The 17,549-nt window shown below is 37.6% G+C and overlaps 1 protein-coding gene across 7 annotated transcripts in view; it reads right to left on the reverse strand.

The window, feature by feature from the left end:
• Window positions 1–17,549, reverse strand: part of LOC105195362 (transient receptor potential-gamma protein) — a 97,919-nt gene that overhangs the window by 71,365 nt on the left and 9,005 nt on the right. For 5 of the 7 annotated variants that reach the window (XM_026131027.2, XM_039449922.1, XM_026131030.2 and 2 more), the window contains one exon: window positions 6,511–6,564. The exons of the other annotated variants lie outside the window; for them this stretch is intronic. The gene's annotated coding sequence lies outside the window, so the exon portion shown is untranslated. The remainder of the gene's footprint in view (window positions 1–6,510; window positions 6,565–17,549) is intronic. 7 annotated transcript variants of the gene reach the window in all.

A 17,549-nucleotide genomic window follows, 5' to 3' on the forward strand; every position in this document is an offset into this window, starting at 1 on the left:
TATTCCATTCAGTAGTTTACGTGCTTCCAAACTGACAGCTGAAATGGAGAAATGACCACCTGTTTTTTTTTTCTTTTTACAGAAACCTTGTCTTCTTAAATTGGGCATACCACCTGCGACTGGAATTGTCGAAGGGACATTTGAAAAAAGTAACATCCTGACTTCAATAAAATTTGAAAATACGAACGCCAAGCAAGCAAGCTACTCAATAAAATAAAGTGAGAAATACAATTTTGCTATCCGTTAATATGGTTACAATTATTGTGTATTAAATGCAATAAACTCATAAAAAATTCATAAAACACGGACAACAATATTGAATAATCTTATACATTTAATATAATCGGATTTTGAGTTAGAATCGAGTCTAAAAGATTAATATACGAATTAAATCATCTCTTCGTATTTTTTATATTTCTCGCGTTCGATGTGTTCGCGGAACAGCGAATTTGGCTATCAATAGTGCGGAAATACGAAATTTTATTAACGAACTAAGCCAAGAGCGTTCCAACAGTTTCCATCAAGTTGAGAAAACTTGCAAAAGTTTTCTATGTCGGCACGCGGAAATTATCGCAAATGGTGATAAAAATGTAATTGCGTGTAAAGAATAACCGAATTATGACTTTCTCTTGGTCTCAGTCTGCTTGCGAGTTTCTGGAAAGCTCTCGCGGTGTGATCAACGTCCACAAGCTCGTTTCGCGTAAAGGCAGGATGCGCCAAATAAAAGGAAACAAAGAGAAAGAAAAAAAAAGAAAACTGCAAACTTGCGCGTTCCCACCAGCGGTAATCGAGGAAGCTCGATGTGCTTTCCCTTTTACGAAGCCACGGATAAATCGCTGACTCCGGCGAAAATTCGCGCCTTAAACCAGCGTTGAATCAGCGTTGCAAAAATAAATACGAGGCCGGTATCAGACTCGGATATTTTTCCAGCTGCTCGTCCTTCAATTTACATACACAGCATTTTCATTAACCCGTGTAACTCGACTGGCATTACTGCGCGCGGCGAGGTTTTAATTATTTTCATTGTAGCACTTTTTCGCGTGCATATGTAATCAATTAACGGTATAAAAAAAAATATTTCAATAAATTTAAAAGAAGTACGTTTATATGTGCGTACACTTTCTTCGTGGATTCTTAAGTTGCCTTGCCTTGCACTGTATACTTTTCTTTTCTCGACTTTCCATGTACGTTTGTGTAATAACATGATATTACCGAAATAAAAAAATAAGTGCAATCTGACAAATTACACATTTAAATGAAATTAATGTCGGTATAGTCGCAGACGTGCGCGATAGTGACACAAAAGTTGGCTAAAGTAAACATTTAAATCCTGATATAATTCCTTTCTAATGCAAATACATTTTTTTTTACCGAATAAAAAAAAAGTAGCGAGTTTGTCTGGAAAGCCAGCAAGTGCTCCGACACAGCAAATAACCTCTAACATTTTGGTAAAACCAGACAAAGAATATTTACGGTTCAGAAATCCGACAGCGTGACTATGCGATCACGTGTCGACGCGAGAATTCCAATAATTTTACTCGGCGAATTTTTCCGTGATAGAGAGGTGATTGTATTGGACCGTTCATTTTTATCTATTATATATTTCTCTATACTCAAGCCAATTCATATATATATATATTTTTTTTTTTTTATTGTCAAACGTTGGAATTTAAGAAATAATTTTGCAGAATTAATTAATAGTTTTAGCGCAGCAATCTGCTTTGTCCTTTAAATACACTTTCTACGGATTACAACGAATGTAAAAAAAATTCAAATGAGAGCAGATCTTTCTCTGCTGCGTGCTATTAAAAGAAGAGCTAGGGTAAATATACGTAGAAGGAGAAATGCGAGATTGTCAGCGGGAAGAAACAAAAAGAGCAAAACAGCGCGGCAAGAGGTGATTGGTTCGCGTATTTATATTTATACTGTATAAACTTTCATCAAGTAGAAGCGGTATTCCATACACTCTGCCGCAAACCGCTTGCCTGACTTATAATTTCAAATAGAAATAATGCGCAAGTTCGCTTTTTGTTATTTCAATACGATGATCCCTCCTCTAAAAGATTTTTCGCGTGCTTCTTCCCCCCCCCCCCATTGGTTTTTAAATCGATTCCAAGTATCGCGCGTTACGTCTACGTATTGAAAATCAGGTCTTAATCGTGCAATTTTGGCAATCTTGCTAAATTACCCGTCTCGGCGAGAACGTACGTAAGCTTAAGACAAGCAAAGTTCACGGTTGTTTAGGAATGCTAATGAATGCGGCACTCGATTCCAAGTCGGTTCACGTCGCGCGCCAAACGCCGTGGACCAGAGCGCGGTGCTTCTGCCGGAAGTGGATTGCATAAAACGAGGGGAAACGCCTAGAATCTCGGCAGCATCTCGAGACTTTGTCTACCGAAATGTTTCAAGTGCGCGCGCGGGAGAGAGCATCGAATTCGAGATAAAGCAGATTTACGTTTTTAGTTCGTTTTTCCCGCGCTCATCTCGTCCTCCTTCCATTTTTAATGAGACTTCTCCATTAGATCCTTCAAAGCGACGTCTACCTTATCCGATTCTCGCAGCGCAACACTGAGAATACATTTTACCAGACTTATTAATATTTATGGCATTTCAAGATCCAGTGATGAATCGATGTGGCATTTGTCGGCAAGTCAACGTCCGACAGGTTTGCGTTAATTTGATAGATGTGATAAATAATAATAATAAATTATAATCATAAAGAAAAATCGATCCGCAATGAATGGATAAAACGGCTGTAACCCCACTGCAATGGTAATGTATACAACAGAAAAAGCTGAATTCTTTACAGATACATCGGATGATCGATAGTTCCGAAGTTACGTTTCAATATCGTGGAAATCGATGGTTTCGTAGTTGCCGGGAATTGAAAATACATAGCGCCTCTCATCCTCGCGGGCGAAAATGGGTATAACAGAACCGGTGTATCTCCGAATAAAATTACTTTTCCGAAAGCAGACGTCTTACGTTACGAGTTTTGCGAAGTGACGAAATAAAACGACGTGGATATCTATTCTGGCCACGTCGGAAAACGCGAAACTGCCTAAACCGTAGCGCGATGGTACATGGAATATCACGGTGGGGAACCTTTTAAGACGTGGCATCACAAGAGTACTTTTGCGCGGACGTATGAAAATGGCTTTTAGAACTCTATTAAAATTCTATGAACGGTATCTACGCTCTTTCGGATACGAGCATTCTTACCGAGACTATCTCACCGTCGTTTTGCCATTAAACTGGGCACTCGAGCCGGTCTTAATTAATGTGCTCGACGAGAGAAGGAGCGAGGAAAAGATCCGTCTTTTGTTTTCGACGTTCAGCGGACGAGAGTGGACATTCGAAGAAAGAAAGGACATTGCGATCTCATAGAGAGAACGTGAGATCTTGTTGACTCTCTCCATTGGCGCTGATCGAGAATCGCGAGAGCGAAAACAAGAGTGCGGACAGCGGAGAAGAAAAGAAGCTCTTGAAGCGAGTGACGTAAGCGAATGGTCAATCTCGAGTGTTCGCGAGAATAATTTCGTCTCGAACTAATTCTTCCTTGCACTTTGTCCCTTTTAACCGCAATTGATACGAAACCGCGTTGTCTCGAGGAGACATTTGCTCTTTCATCGCGAACGAACGTCTCTTTGTCGTTTTTGCAATTGTCGGAAACGCTTTCCCCCCCTCCCCCGCCCTGCTCTCTTTCGATCATCTCGGTCACCGCAGCGCGCCGGAGGAAAAGTGGAGGCAGATACTTGAAAATTTCTCCGGCGGAAGCGCGCGACATCGGGTATCAAGTGTCTTTTCTACACAAACCGCTTTTTGATCGCAATATCGAGTAATGCTTTTGTGTTCCCTCCCGTTCTTTCATCCCATTTTCCTCGAAACGAATTTCGCATTAATTTCACGCGTCGAGCTCATATTCTTGAGCGCATCTCAGGTTTCTCCGCTCTCTCTCGAGAGAGGATGCTGCATTACGGCCGGATGAAAGAAAACAGATAAGAATTGCTGGGGGAAGAAGAAGAGGCGAGCCACTTCCGTACCATCGCGGTAGCGGAAGCGAGAGCAAGGCTGGAAATCTACCGTGACCGGAGGATCCAGCGGCGTCGTGGATGGGTACTTCGCGTGCAAGTCAGTGTAAATACCCTCACAACATGAAACTTACGCATCTCCTGCTCTTAGGTGGATACGTGTATTCCACGGGCGGTGCCACAGACAAACGACCGAATTTGCGAAATGTGCATACGTTACGAGCGTTACGACGTCATCCTGAGAGAATATCTTGAAATCTGCATTGCAATTCGCGAGACGCTTTGTTTCATACACATACGCGGCATTAGCACAGCAAATATGTGTCTCGACATTTCGGAATCTCGTTAATTCTACGGCAAAGATCATTTTTGTACATTGTATATGTACATGAATTGCAAAGCGCACTTATGAATTGCAAAGATTGTTCCTATATACATGAATTCTTATACATTCCGCATACATAACGAAGAAAAAGTATGGAAACGTGAAGAACTTAAGTGGAACTTAAATGGGAAAGAACTTTTCATAGATATAAATTGTTATGTAGAATGTAAAATGTCTATAACATAATTTTGATATGAAATATCAAAAGAAGAAAATTGAAAATAAATTGAAAACAGAAATATAGAAAATTTTTTTGTGCTCCGAGGTCTGCGCTTTTTGGCGGCGCTTCACCAAGGATTTGCGAAAGGATCGGTTTAACGTTGTCCGACTAGCTTTTTGCTGCCAAAGCGCACTAATTCCATAGATTAAGATTTATCGACAACCGTTGCGAGTGACATTTAACAACGAAATCGGACAAATCCCTAGCCGAGGTAGAAAGTCCAGTTAATTGAACGAGCCGTAATTCAAGCGGCAAAATAATTTCAGCTTGTTCTTTTCTGAAAATCGATATCTGTGCGCCAATAACTGCGGAAAGCAGTCATGCGAAATTCTTTGCGAATCTTTGAGGAAATTCCACGGGGATTCCACTCAAGACATGATATCAAGTGTAAGATTATGGACCTTTACATGACTAGTGCTTCTCATAAGTTTAATCCTATCGTAGCATAAGACGTGAATTAAATGAGCGTAAAAATCACATGTAGAAGTATTGATAAGATTTTAATGAGAGCTCGATTAGTTTGCCTGAATATAAATCTGGACCTTGCATGGCACGTAATAAATAGTTCACAAGGCTCTTGTATGAAAAAAAAAATTTTTTTTTAAATCGGATTTCCATTGCTTACTACTTCAAATAATCAACTGCAGACCTCATTATAAAATAATATTTAAATAAAAAATCCCTATTATGCCCTACAAAGTAAACATAATAAAGACTTATTAAATACATGTTTTTCTTACATGTAATGTTATTCATAAATCATTTTTCTAGTTGTTATAAGTTAATTCTAATAAATAAGAGTATTTATTATATAAAATCAAATTCTAATAAAGGTTTTATTAGATAAAAGTAAGGAAACTTCTTGGCTATGGTATCCTTAATAATAATCAGGACCTAATCAGATTAAAATAAGAAACTCTTTCTTATGGCATCTCCAATAAATAATAATCAAGGTCTCATGTTACACATAAGACTATCCTTAATAAATTTCTACACAGGACGCTTGAGGAATATTCGAAAAAATGCGATTATTAGTGCAACGAATAAAAGTCTGCATTTTTGCAGAAAAAAGAATTTTTTAAATATATATTATAATTGTTATAACAATTGTGATAAAAATTTGTAAACTTTTATAATTTTTCAAAAAGTACGCTGAGAGAAAAAATTCCTAAATTTTAATAAATATTTATTCGAATAGTACTAATGCAACATTTACTTACGGTACATAAATATTCACTCTATGAGACAAAAATATACTTAAATTTAATTAGTAGTTCTTACACTAAATAAATATATATTTATTTAGTAAATATTCCATTAATACCATTCGAATAAATATTTATTAACATCTAATAACTTTTCCCTCGGTGTATTTTCGGATATAAGTTCATATAAAACTTTTCTTTCAATTATTCAGTCTCATTAACACATCGTATAAATTTGGCCACGATCTTTCCGAGCATCTCGTAGAACATTAGACGCAAATTTAAGTAGAATATCTTTTTCATTTCCCAGTTTTGCGTATTTACATAATTTAATGTACTAAAAGTTTAATATTATGCGAAATAAATAACAATTTCCGTGTACATGTCGTCACGCTCGCAGTCTAGCTTCGTTTGAGAGAAATTTCCTCGAGATATAATGTATGCATTCGTGAGGTCATTGCACTTTTTATTAAAGAAACAATTTCACGAAGACAAAAATATGCGTTACGCTGATCCCGCACATCTTGAGAGGAGAATTCTGAAAGGAATATTGTCCGAGAGAGATAGAAGAGCTCGTGAGAGCTCTCGCGGTACGATCATTACCTTTGAAGAATTAATCGCGCCCTTTCTTTTACATCCGTCCCCCCCGAAATTATTTCTAGACGATACCTTTGTCAGAGCTCGGCCCCATTCATCGGATCAACCCTCACGTCCTCGCCTCACCTAGAACACAGAACGTCGTATCCGTAATTAGTACGCAGACCACTTGTGTAATTAAGAGCGTGCGACCGACAACGTGTGTCACGAAGTAGCCAATTACGACATAGATACTATCTCGCGTCAAAGCACTACGTAATAATGCTTTTAAAAACCCGTTGGAACTCCATGCTTTTTACGTTTAACATTTTTCTTACACGCTGAAAACGTGAGTTAAATTTTTTAGCTCTTCTCGTCGTAAACATTTCCTACATTTGAATGAGATTATAACAGAGATTTTTCTTGGAAAAGATCAAAAGCTTACTAAATTTTTTTTTTAATTACGCATATCTTGTTTCTTAAAAAAATAATCTTAAAAAAAATCGGTGTAAGAACAGTATATCGCATTCTAGTGATAAATAAATCGTTCTTTTCAATCAATTTCGACTTTAACTGTTTTATCGTACCTTATCTTTTTATTTAATCAAAAGTAGAGTATAATCGTAATCGTGCAACAACTCTGCCATTATCTCCCGCGATCTCTTTACGTAAAATCGCTTGACTAATACGTTCCAGGAATCTAACGCGTGTCTCGAGGGACTCCTTGCGTTTACTATTTCTCTTTAAGTTCAACCGGAATAATAAAGCACGCAAAGCGCAAACACGACCACGGGCTGGAACTGTCGTTACTTTGTGTGTCCGCAAGCCACAAGTACCTACATCTTCACTATCCGCCGGAAAGTCTCGCTGGAGAAACTTCGCGGTTCGTTCGCATTCATTTACGAACTTCGGATTTCTCTACTGACAAAAGTGCTCTATGAAAAGTGCATCTCTAAAATACCAATTCTCTCGGACTTCACCGATTCGATTGGCGGAGTCGTGTCTTTACTATTATGATTATCCCCCGCGACAATGGCCTCATCTTCGAGAGACCGAAATTCCAGACGGGACGAGACGTATACAAACTCGTTGATTGCTCGCAGCTGTTGCCGAATTCACGAGCAACGCCCAAGGCCGCACTTACGTGAGAACTGGTCAAGTGAGAGTTCCCACGGAATAGTTTTGTTTAAAAATGATGACAAATAGCGTGTTATTACGATAACACGAATCTCGTTTCTCTCGATAAAAGTAGGTGACGTTTCAACTTATTTTGACATAGCGGTTCCGAATCTGCTATTACTTTTGCATATTGCGATTAGAGAAACTTAAAAAAAATGTGCAAAAGAGATAAAAATAATTAAAAATAATTCAATTAACAATTATCACATTAATCAAATTATAAATAAAATTTACAACATAATATATATACAATATGAATTAATATCTAGTTTTCTTTTTTCAGAAGTTACACGTGACTATTGTAATTTTTACTTTTTAATTTAACTCTCTCAAATTATCTGATTTATCTGTTAATATCATTTAATGAATAAAAACGGTTTGTCGTAATTTTAAAACCATCCAATGTTTTAGGAAACAAGATCTAACAAACAAGAGCGCGTTCAAAGGCAGACGCGAATGCTGTATGATGAACTGTTTTTCTAACGGTGGAAGGGTTAAGTCCTAGATTCTTGTATACGCAAAGAGCACACAGTTTCTCGAAGGCTTTGCCTGAAGGAAGGCAATATTTGCCTGGCGAGTTACTCTGTCCAGCTAGGAGAGAATCCTAGCGTTCGATCAAACATTTATATTGGACCACACTGAGCGCGCCGGATCTCCCCGAGTGCGAGAATCGAAGAGCAACCTTGAGGATCCGCCGTTTTTGCTGGCATACGAGACTCGTCAATACTCCAAAGCAAATACACCTAGCCTAAGCCGTCGTGTCGTTCATTAGAGCGAAGTATGAGCTAGCTACGCGAGTCGAGCTGGCAGCCAAGATACGCCTAGTTCGTTGGATAATCATGACAAATAAATCATCCCCTCGGAACTTCCTGCCTCTCTAATGCGTGCGGAATCATATTTGCGCCAGAATACCCGGCGAAACATAATGCGCGTCTCTGAGCGATCCTTACAAGTTATTGTTCGCGTCTTGACTGTGCCGAGCAAACTTCGTGGATTGCCGCGCATTCTAACGACCTAAGCGGCGCGGTGCCGCGATGTCTCACTCCCATCGCAGCGTTTGTTAAACAACGTTAAATAAGCGGTATATTAATTTTGTCTGTGCGGCATGTATGTTAATCTCGGTGTGCTAATCAAATGTTAAAAAGCCACAGTCCATAATTTACCATTTCAATTACGCGCACAGAATTTACACACGTATACGAAAGGCAACGAGATTTTCCGCATGTACATATTTATGATGTTGCGTTACCGTGGCGCGCGAATATTGTCTCTCTGTTTTCCCGGATCATTGCCTTTCTTGTTCCGAGTGAAATTGGCTTTCGAGAGAGTCTTTATGGGAATTGTCTTATCTCGCATACGTTCCGCTGTACGCAGCTACAAGACCGCTCTAGTCCAAAGTAGAAGGGCAATAACGTCTTTTTGCGTGCTCTCGGAGATCAGGCTCGCTCTCTTTCTCTCTCTCTCTTTCTCTCTCTGGATGGATGGATGGATGGATGGATGGATGGATATTAAATAAGCGATTAACGTGTATAAAGACGACGTGGGCGGCGAATCCTGTGTATACGTGTGTCTGCGAAAGGATTATTATCCAACTTCGATTACAGCATGTCATGCGAGAGACCAGAGACTCTATTTACACCGACGTCGATATTTAATTCTATTTCTGATACGTTCGCTCTCCGCGCGGAGAGTCAAACTTCGCGGGCCTATCGATATTTCGCTCTCGAAACGGGAGAAAAAAAAAGAGAGGATTTCCCGCGAAGAGATAGACAGTACGATACGGGATAAAATTTTCTCGTTCGCTTGTCGGTTCCAATTTCGTGTAATTAACGAGACAGGATTAGCGACGGAGTGGCAGAGGGAAAAAGAGAGGTAAAAAAAAACCGATAGAAAGAGTGAACGGCTGGGGACAAGCGTCCAGATTAGATTTTGAGGATTTAATTAAACGAACGATGACTCCGCACATTTAACAATTTTTGTATTTCTCTTTTTTTCCCCGCAAAAAATATATTTGTGTTCAGCGTATATATTTTTTTTGTATATTGTCATGTTGCGATACGTGGAGCGTCCCACTGCGAGTGTTCATTCTCTTTTATTTTTCAATCCGGCAGAGATTAAATTTTGAGTTGTTGTTAATATAATCTGTCTTTTTATTTAGAAAATAAAAAAAAACGTGTAGCTATTTAACGGTTGACTGCGTAAACGCGACATTGAAATGTACGTTCTCAAATATCCCTTTGCGTTTTAAGTTCCGCTCTAGACATCGATTCATACACCTATCTTACTTGAAACTCGCAGATCAAGCGAGAGAAAGAGAGAGAGAGAGAAAGAGAGAGTTCAGTTAATATCCGGTGCGACCGTATCTCTCCTTCAGTCAAGAACAATCGAGAAGAAGATATCAGAGACCGAGGAAATCAAAGGCATGTTGCTCCGATCTGATCGCCGAATGAATGCACACTGAATTCCTCGTATCTGACAGTATCGCTAAATTTTATACGTTCGAGAAAAAAAGTTTAATGTTGGAATAGATTTATCGCGCGCTAGCTCTTCCCCTTGACCTCCTCTACCTTCAAGATACACGACGATATTTTATTTTGAGAGACGCGATGCAATTTCCTGGCTCGAGTGATATTTTAATTTTCATATATCTCATACGAGACCGGATTCCGTGGTTACACATGGCAAAAAGTGCGCTCTTTTCATTTTATGATGAATAATAACGCGGCAGTCTGTTTACCGTCTATTTCTTTCAACGCGCTATTCCTCGATATTCATGTCTTCCTGTGTTGTCGATATTAGTAGGCACACTCATTCACATGGGTGAATAAATACCCGGCGAAAATAGAAACGCGAATCGACGAAACGAGAGATTTCCATTTTCTCTGAATTGAATACCGGCGAACGTCTGAAGTTTTCAAAGCTCTTGTACTCAAACTTCTTCTATAAAATCAACTATAATCTTCCGCTATCCGAAATTGTGTTGTTAAAATAAACGGATGATGAAAACACGTAAAACCTTTTTAACTTTCAGATCTAGAAAACGTCTTTCAACTTTTCAAAGATAATAATTGTTAAACAATAATAATTTCAACCAGATCGTTTAAAATGTAATTACACGAATAAGTAAGTAGAGGAACGATTGAGGCTGGATCTTGGTGTATAATGTTACTGTTTAAATCTCAAATATATTGTATTTTCAGTTTTCATAAACTGCGCAAACACGTCGGACTTGAAACGCAATGATAAACTGAAGCTAGAAATATCGCACGTCAAATTAATCGTCAATTTAATACCAGCACATTTAAAAAACTGTAAATAATTTATTGCAAAAAATAATAATTATTACTTTTTCCTCTGTACGATGCAACGTGTAATGCATATTAGAAAAACAACTACTACAAAATACGCACGTTTTAATGATACTTTGAAAGAGAGAAATTTTCATCTGGAATGAAACTCTCTAACAATGTGTCCGTTCTATTTACGAATGTATCGGTCGAACGAATAATCGCTATTGCTCTGTTGGGTAAATTTCGGAGCAACAAGTCGCGCGCGATTCGTCACATAGATAGACTTCGAGTGATTGGGCATTTAAAGCTTGATAAATAATTATTAACTCTACAATCGGGATGATTTAGTTAATTATTGAAATACGTACGCCTACAATTAATCACGTTTTAACAGGTGATTCACAAGCAATTCACAGTAAAACATCACGAAAGTGCGTATACCACGATACTATTGTAAATAATTTATATTTATATTTTTACGAGATACAAATAAAAATGTAAATGCAGACCGAATTTTTATATAGCCTTAACTTTGACGTTCCATGATGAAAAATGGTAATTACAACATAATCGCAGGGCTAGTAAGTACATGTGCAAGATTTAATAACACCGGATTAAATATCACGATTGGATAACGAAAGATCTAGTATGAAAGGCATGCTGGACACCCAATTACGGCGGGTTTAGAGATTCAGTCACCGTGGCCGACTGGGCCCCGCAACGCTTGTACTACTACAAATCCCAGTTCTCACTATGGAGATCGATATCATGAGATTCTGACCTGTTCTTGTTTAGTGTTTACGCATGCAAGCGTGTGTAACAGATGTACACGCGATGTACATTAAATTACGCGCAAAATCTCAATTTCGCATACATCCATGGAAGGAACTTGTGATCGTTCGAAATTGCCCGGATCACATCGGTCGCGAATCGATTTACAGGTAGAATCATGATAATTAATCATAGATAGCCGAGTAACATTATCAGTAAACCAAATCCCAAACTTCGTGCTCCAAATCCGTTTGCCATTTCATTTATGTTAGGCTACTATCAAATATTAATTTTATATTAAATATAGAATATACTAAACACTTTTTTTACGATCATGATTTTTAACAATTGTTCGTTTCTGAAAAGCATGTCTGACAAAAATGGAAAAAAATTGCGAGAAAATGCACCAATTAATTTATTACCTAACATAATGTTACAGATAAATCATAATTCAAAAACCTTTTTAAAAAACAAAGATGTTATTGAAGTAATAATATAGAGTAAATGCACCTCAGTAATATATAGATTGCGTTGTAGAACTAATGATTAAAGAAAAAAAGTTTTGTATCAATTGTTCTTGAGGAAAATAAAATATGTGTGTGAAATTATCAAAAATTCACTAATATTTAAAAAGAAAAAAAAATATTTTTACAAAATCTCGTATCAATCAAATATAAAAAATTTCACGATAAAGAAAAAAAATGCAGATCAAAAGAATGTATTTTGCCTCAATAAGATTGCAGACATTACATTTTATAAATATTATCATTAATTTTTCTTATTTTTTACTTTTTTTCTTCTAAGTATGTAATTTATGTAATAAATCTCTTAGCATTAAAAAAGTTTAACTATAAATTATAGAAAACTATAATACAAAGTTTCTGATCCTTCATATTTTTTGTAAATTTGCTTACTTAAAAAGTTATAAATGTTTTGCAAAGATTGAAGCGTATTTTTGTAAAAGAATCATATCGTTTTAATGTAATATATAACGTTTGACTATTGGAAAATGTTTATCCTATAAAAACGTTTTGTGAAAATGAAATCTTCGGAATTCGATATCTCATTTGCAATGATGCGGTAATAAATTCGATTATTATCGATCGATGCCTCGTTTCGCTTTATTAATTTACACCAAATCATATTACTACGATCGTCGAGATCTATTTTTAAAACAGTAAAATTCAAAGAGAGAAAATAAACACGTATTAACCTTTGATTATCGTTTTTCTGATTTGTGTAAACGAAAGCCAACCCACGAAGAAAATATTAATTTTATATTAAATGTAGAATATACTAAACACTTTTTTTTACGATTGATTGATTGATTGATTTTTGATTGTTTGTTTCTGAAAAGTATGTCTGACAAAAATGTTTTAAAATTACGAGAACATGCATCAAATTAATTTATGTGAAGGAAAACAACTTGTCCCGAACATTTATTGACGTTTATTTCATTTTAGGATCCTAGAATTAAGAAATAATGTCGCATAACGCGAGAGAAAAATTCCAAAGTGCAGCCAAGTCACAGTGTCGATTACATGCAAGCTGAACAATGACATAACGTCGAGCGTTAACTTAACGAAGCGGTTTTATGGCGAATGAAAAACTGAGAAACCGCATAAAAAAAAAATTGCTCTCTTTCCCTCGGGCGTTGTTAATATCCGATGCACATGTCGCGCTGGAAGATTGTCTGGAACGAGCGATGCTCGACGTGTCGAGCAAGGAGAAACGCGGACCTTGATGACAGAATCGTTCCGAATGGGCGGAGGGGATCAATGAGGATGGCGACGCCCGTCCGGGGCGCCGATGCATGGCTATGCGTCGCGACGCTCCTCGAGTTTCCGCACGATGCGCAAACATTCGTTGTGTCTCGCGGAAAAGACAAGTCGAGAGTCGAGAGATCGAGAGTCCACGAGAGGATTGGCTCGATGACTGTGCGCCAGTGCGAGATAAGAGCGTGTCTCTCTCGGATAAACGCGGCTAATTTCGAGCATCAAAGTAAAATTCGCCATTCGGATCGGACGGGACGGGGCGGGACGCATCGGAGCATGATCGATTATGATAATCCCCTGGATGTATCGCTTATCGAAATTCCTACAGGCGCGTGCACGAGATATCCTCGCGATATACTTGGCTTATATTTGCGCCATCGTGCCGTGCGCTGCGCGTCCTAATCTGCATTCGCATTGGACCGCGATGCAAATTGCGAGCATGCAAATGGCAGCAAGATAGTCGCGCGCGGCGACACACACGTCCGATGCAGAAGTAAATCGGCGGCGATAGGAGCAGCCTCGTGTCGCATAGAAACGCGATGGGGTGAGATAAACGTGGACGCGCGGTCCTCGTGTTACAAACCCGCTACGCTTTATTCATCGGCGACCAATTGTTTCTGCCAATTGCGAGCTTGTGGGAACTTCTAATCCCACGTGGATTTCCCGCGAATATCGTTACGCGCGACGCAACGCTCCCGTATTACGCACAGCTTAAACACGGGAGCCGTCCGTGTAGGCGAAATGTGAATCGCGGAATATAAATGCGGGACGCGTAAGAGACGGCATAACTCAGAAATAGACGATCCAAATCGCGACAGAATTCCATCAATAATTTTATGTATTCCGATGCATATAGGTATTGTGGTTTTTCCAGCGTCTTCCCTACGTCACTTGTGGCTCATAATATCACAGATAAACCTGTGATCTAAAATTTATCGCGCACCGTATAAGTTTTCTAAAGTGGATTTAAATTACGGGGATAAAAATAAATTACGCGCGAGAATTGGGCAAATGGAATTTCGTCTTCCATTGTGCAAGACCCTAAATACTATGGCGATTATATGACGCGCATGACGCAAGATAAATTGAATTCAACAAACACGAAATAATTATCGATTTTTAAAACGTCGCACTATCAACTTTAAGAGCGTCATTTCGAAAAATGTAATTCTCGTGTCCGGATTGATTCAACTAATTCTCCGCGTCTCTGAATTTTATCTCCGTGTCGTTACTCCGATCAACTTGAAATTTTTATATCGCTGCTCTTCGGTAATATGCGCGAGTTAAAATTGATTAAATTCAGACGATCGTGAAAGCACTGGACGTATCAAGAGTACCCGGTGTTTTAAAGTACAAACATTTTTGCATTAAACTGGACTGCTCGTGGAAAGTTTCGAATATACTGTACTTGCTAAAAAAGAACAAGCCCCGCGCACAAACGTTATTATATAAACGAATGTCGCCGGCGCGTTATGTAATTAGTTTTACGGCACTGTGAGCCCGAGGTACGGGTGCGTCGTTAAAATCGTGGAAGGGCTATTTATCGTCGTTGAAATAACGGGGACTTGTTCTCGACCCGTTCAATGACACAAAAGCCGCCGCTGCGGGTCCCGGATGACCCGAATTGAATACCTAGATAATTCCGATTCCAGATTCGATGAAGAATTACTGGGTACAGGATAATAAGAGATTTCCAGATGACGAGTTTCGGGTCAAAAGATGGACGGAGCCGTGCGGCATTTAAAAAGTGGATTAGAGCGAAAATTCTTCAGAAGTACCTCGTTGCTCGTGCACAAGTACGGCGAACTTTAACGAGAATTTTAATATCTGCCATCGCCGGGAAGGGGTCGATGTGTTCTCGAAAATCCGCTATTGGAGAAAGAAAACTTTGCTGGAGGACACGACGTAATTATAGCGATTTCTTCATTATATTTATTTATCTTACCATCTTCAAACTATTAGGGATTTTGTAGAAACACTGTTTTAATTAATACAACCTTCGTTTCTACTACGCTTCTTGGTACGGCGTGTATTTTTATTTCTCGCAATGGTGTAACCGCAAAGTTTTATTCGGTACATTTTCGTCGGTGTATACCTTCATTTCCCTCACTTTTCGCAGAGAAATTTGTGCTCTGTTACAAGAAACATCGCTTCCCGCAATTTATTCTACAACGCTTATCTTTTAATGAAATTACAGAGTACTGAACATTCAGCTTTAAAAAAAAATTAATTTACGATACTACACTCAAAAATGTCTCGCAGCCTCAAAATAGCAAAACCCATATTATTACTTTCCAATTACCGCAGATTTTCTCCTTCGGAATTAATTAAATATATATAAAACATTCAACGATTTTCGTTAGAAAACGTTTTTTAAAATTAAGCTTTTACTTTGGCGAAACTTTCATGTTAAAAGATAATAATGAAAAAAATATATTAAATAGTCTTACAAAAGTAATTTTTAATCGGAAGGGAAAGAGAAAAAAGGTACGCAGCTCATTCGCAATATTTTCCAAAGATTTTAACATCAAACTAAAATAATAACAATTCATCAAATTAAGAAAAAAAATTAGATAGTAGGAGCTAGTTTATTTATTTTTTTAAATTTTGTAAGTCATTATTATTTTGGGTTGATGTTAAAATGTTTTGAGTACTATTCATTTATTAAATCCGTAGTGTTATACAGCACATAGTAGTGTTACATATAGATTACGTAAAGCAGGTCTTTATCTCCTACATTTTAATTTTTAGTTAACAGAATTATAACACTGGATTTGATAACTGAATAGTGGCTTTATTCAGACTGAGAATGTTTCACGTACAAAAATTTTAATGCTGAAAATGACTTCAAAGAGAGTTAAAACGTTCGTAAACATTATACAAGAAAAATAAATTACGCTAAATTAATTATCTGTAAAAGAATTTTTTACGCTCTTTGAACCGTGTTGTATTCTTACTAGCTTTTCTAGATTATTTTATTATTTTAAGATCAAATGTGGGCGTCATATATATTTTTTTTTACCACCAAAATGCCTGAAGTGAGACATGCGCACATAATTTGTTGAATACTTTGAAAGGAAGTTAAAAGACAAACTTTTTCGGCTTAAAAAGTTTATATTAGAATCAAGTAGCATTATTCCATATTTTATAAAGAATACAAGAAAGTTTGAGCCTTCTCCCAAAACCAGAAGGGCGGATCCGCTTATGCTATTCATTCAGGTTAAACTTTGGACGAAACGCGTTTTTCTTTTTTACGACTTTAGTGCAAATCGCCCAGCACGAGCGCGTTTTACAACAAAGTTTACGAACGTCGTCGGTGCCCGACTGCAATGTAGAGAAACATCGAGGGAAGAAGCGATAAAGTCGCGAGAGTGAGTGGCGCGTGAAGACGAGGCGCGACGCGCGACACTCTTAGGATGCATAAAACGGAGTCGAGCTTATAACGCGCATTATTTGCAAGAAAGTGGAGACGCTAAATCGCATCAGTCGCTTTTGTCGCGTCGCAAAACACCGCGCCCACCGAAAAGATTTTTGGATTCAATGCAATTACTCTTTTGTGTCACATAAAATGAGATTGATGTCTGGACTCATCGGGAATCGTAATTATTATTGGGAGAATATTTTATTCTTAAATAAAAAAAATTCTTAAATTGAGAATAAAATAATCTTGCTGCTGCTTTATTAATTTTTTCAGACAGATTTGGATTAGACAATGAAAACTTGTAACGTTTCACATTATTCTTGATTTAACAATAGATTGATCTGAAAACAAAAATTTTTTAAATCTTTTTTTTATATAATAGGAGAGAGTTAGTCGAACCTTATGCCAAGTAGCCTTTTGAATTTAAATGAATATAGTTTAGCAAATTTGCCTGCCATTTATAATATAAAATCATTATAAGAGACCGAACATGTGACGGCAGTTTGACAGCTCTGTCATAACATTCATGGAATAGACGTGAACGTGTATTTTCAACAATCATGCGAAAATTTGATCAAAAATAGAAAATCCTTATTAATCACTGTATAAAAATTTTTAAAAATAATTAATTGATTTATATCAAGATAACTACGGAGTATAGAATGCAAAAATATGAGTTTTATGATTACTTCTGCA

This window comes from Solenopsis invicta, chromosome 5, assembly GCF_016802725.1.
Source record: "Solenopsis invicta isolate M01_SB chromosome 5, UNIL_Sinv_3.0, whole genome shotgun sequence".
Taxonomy (NCBI): Eukaryota; Metazoa; Arthropoda; class Insecta; order Hymenoptera; family Formicidae; genus Solenopsis; species Solenopsis invicta.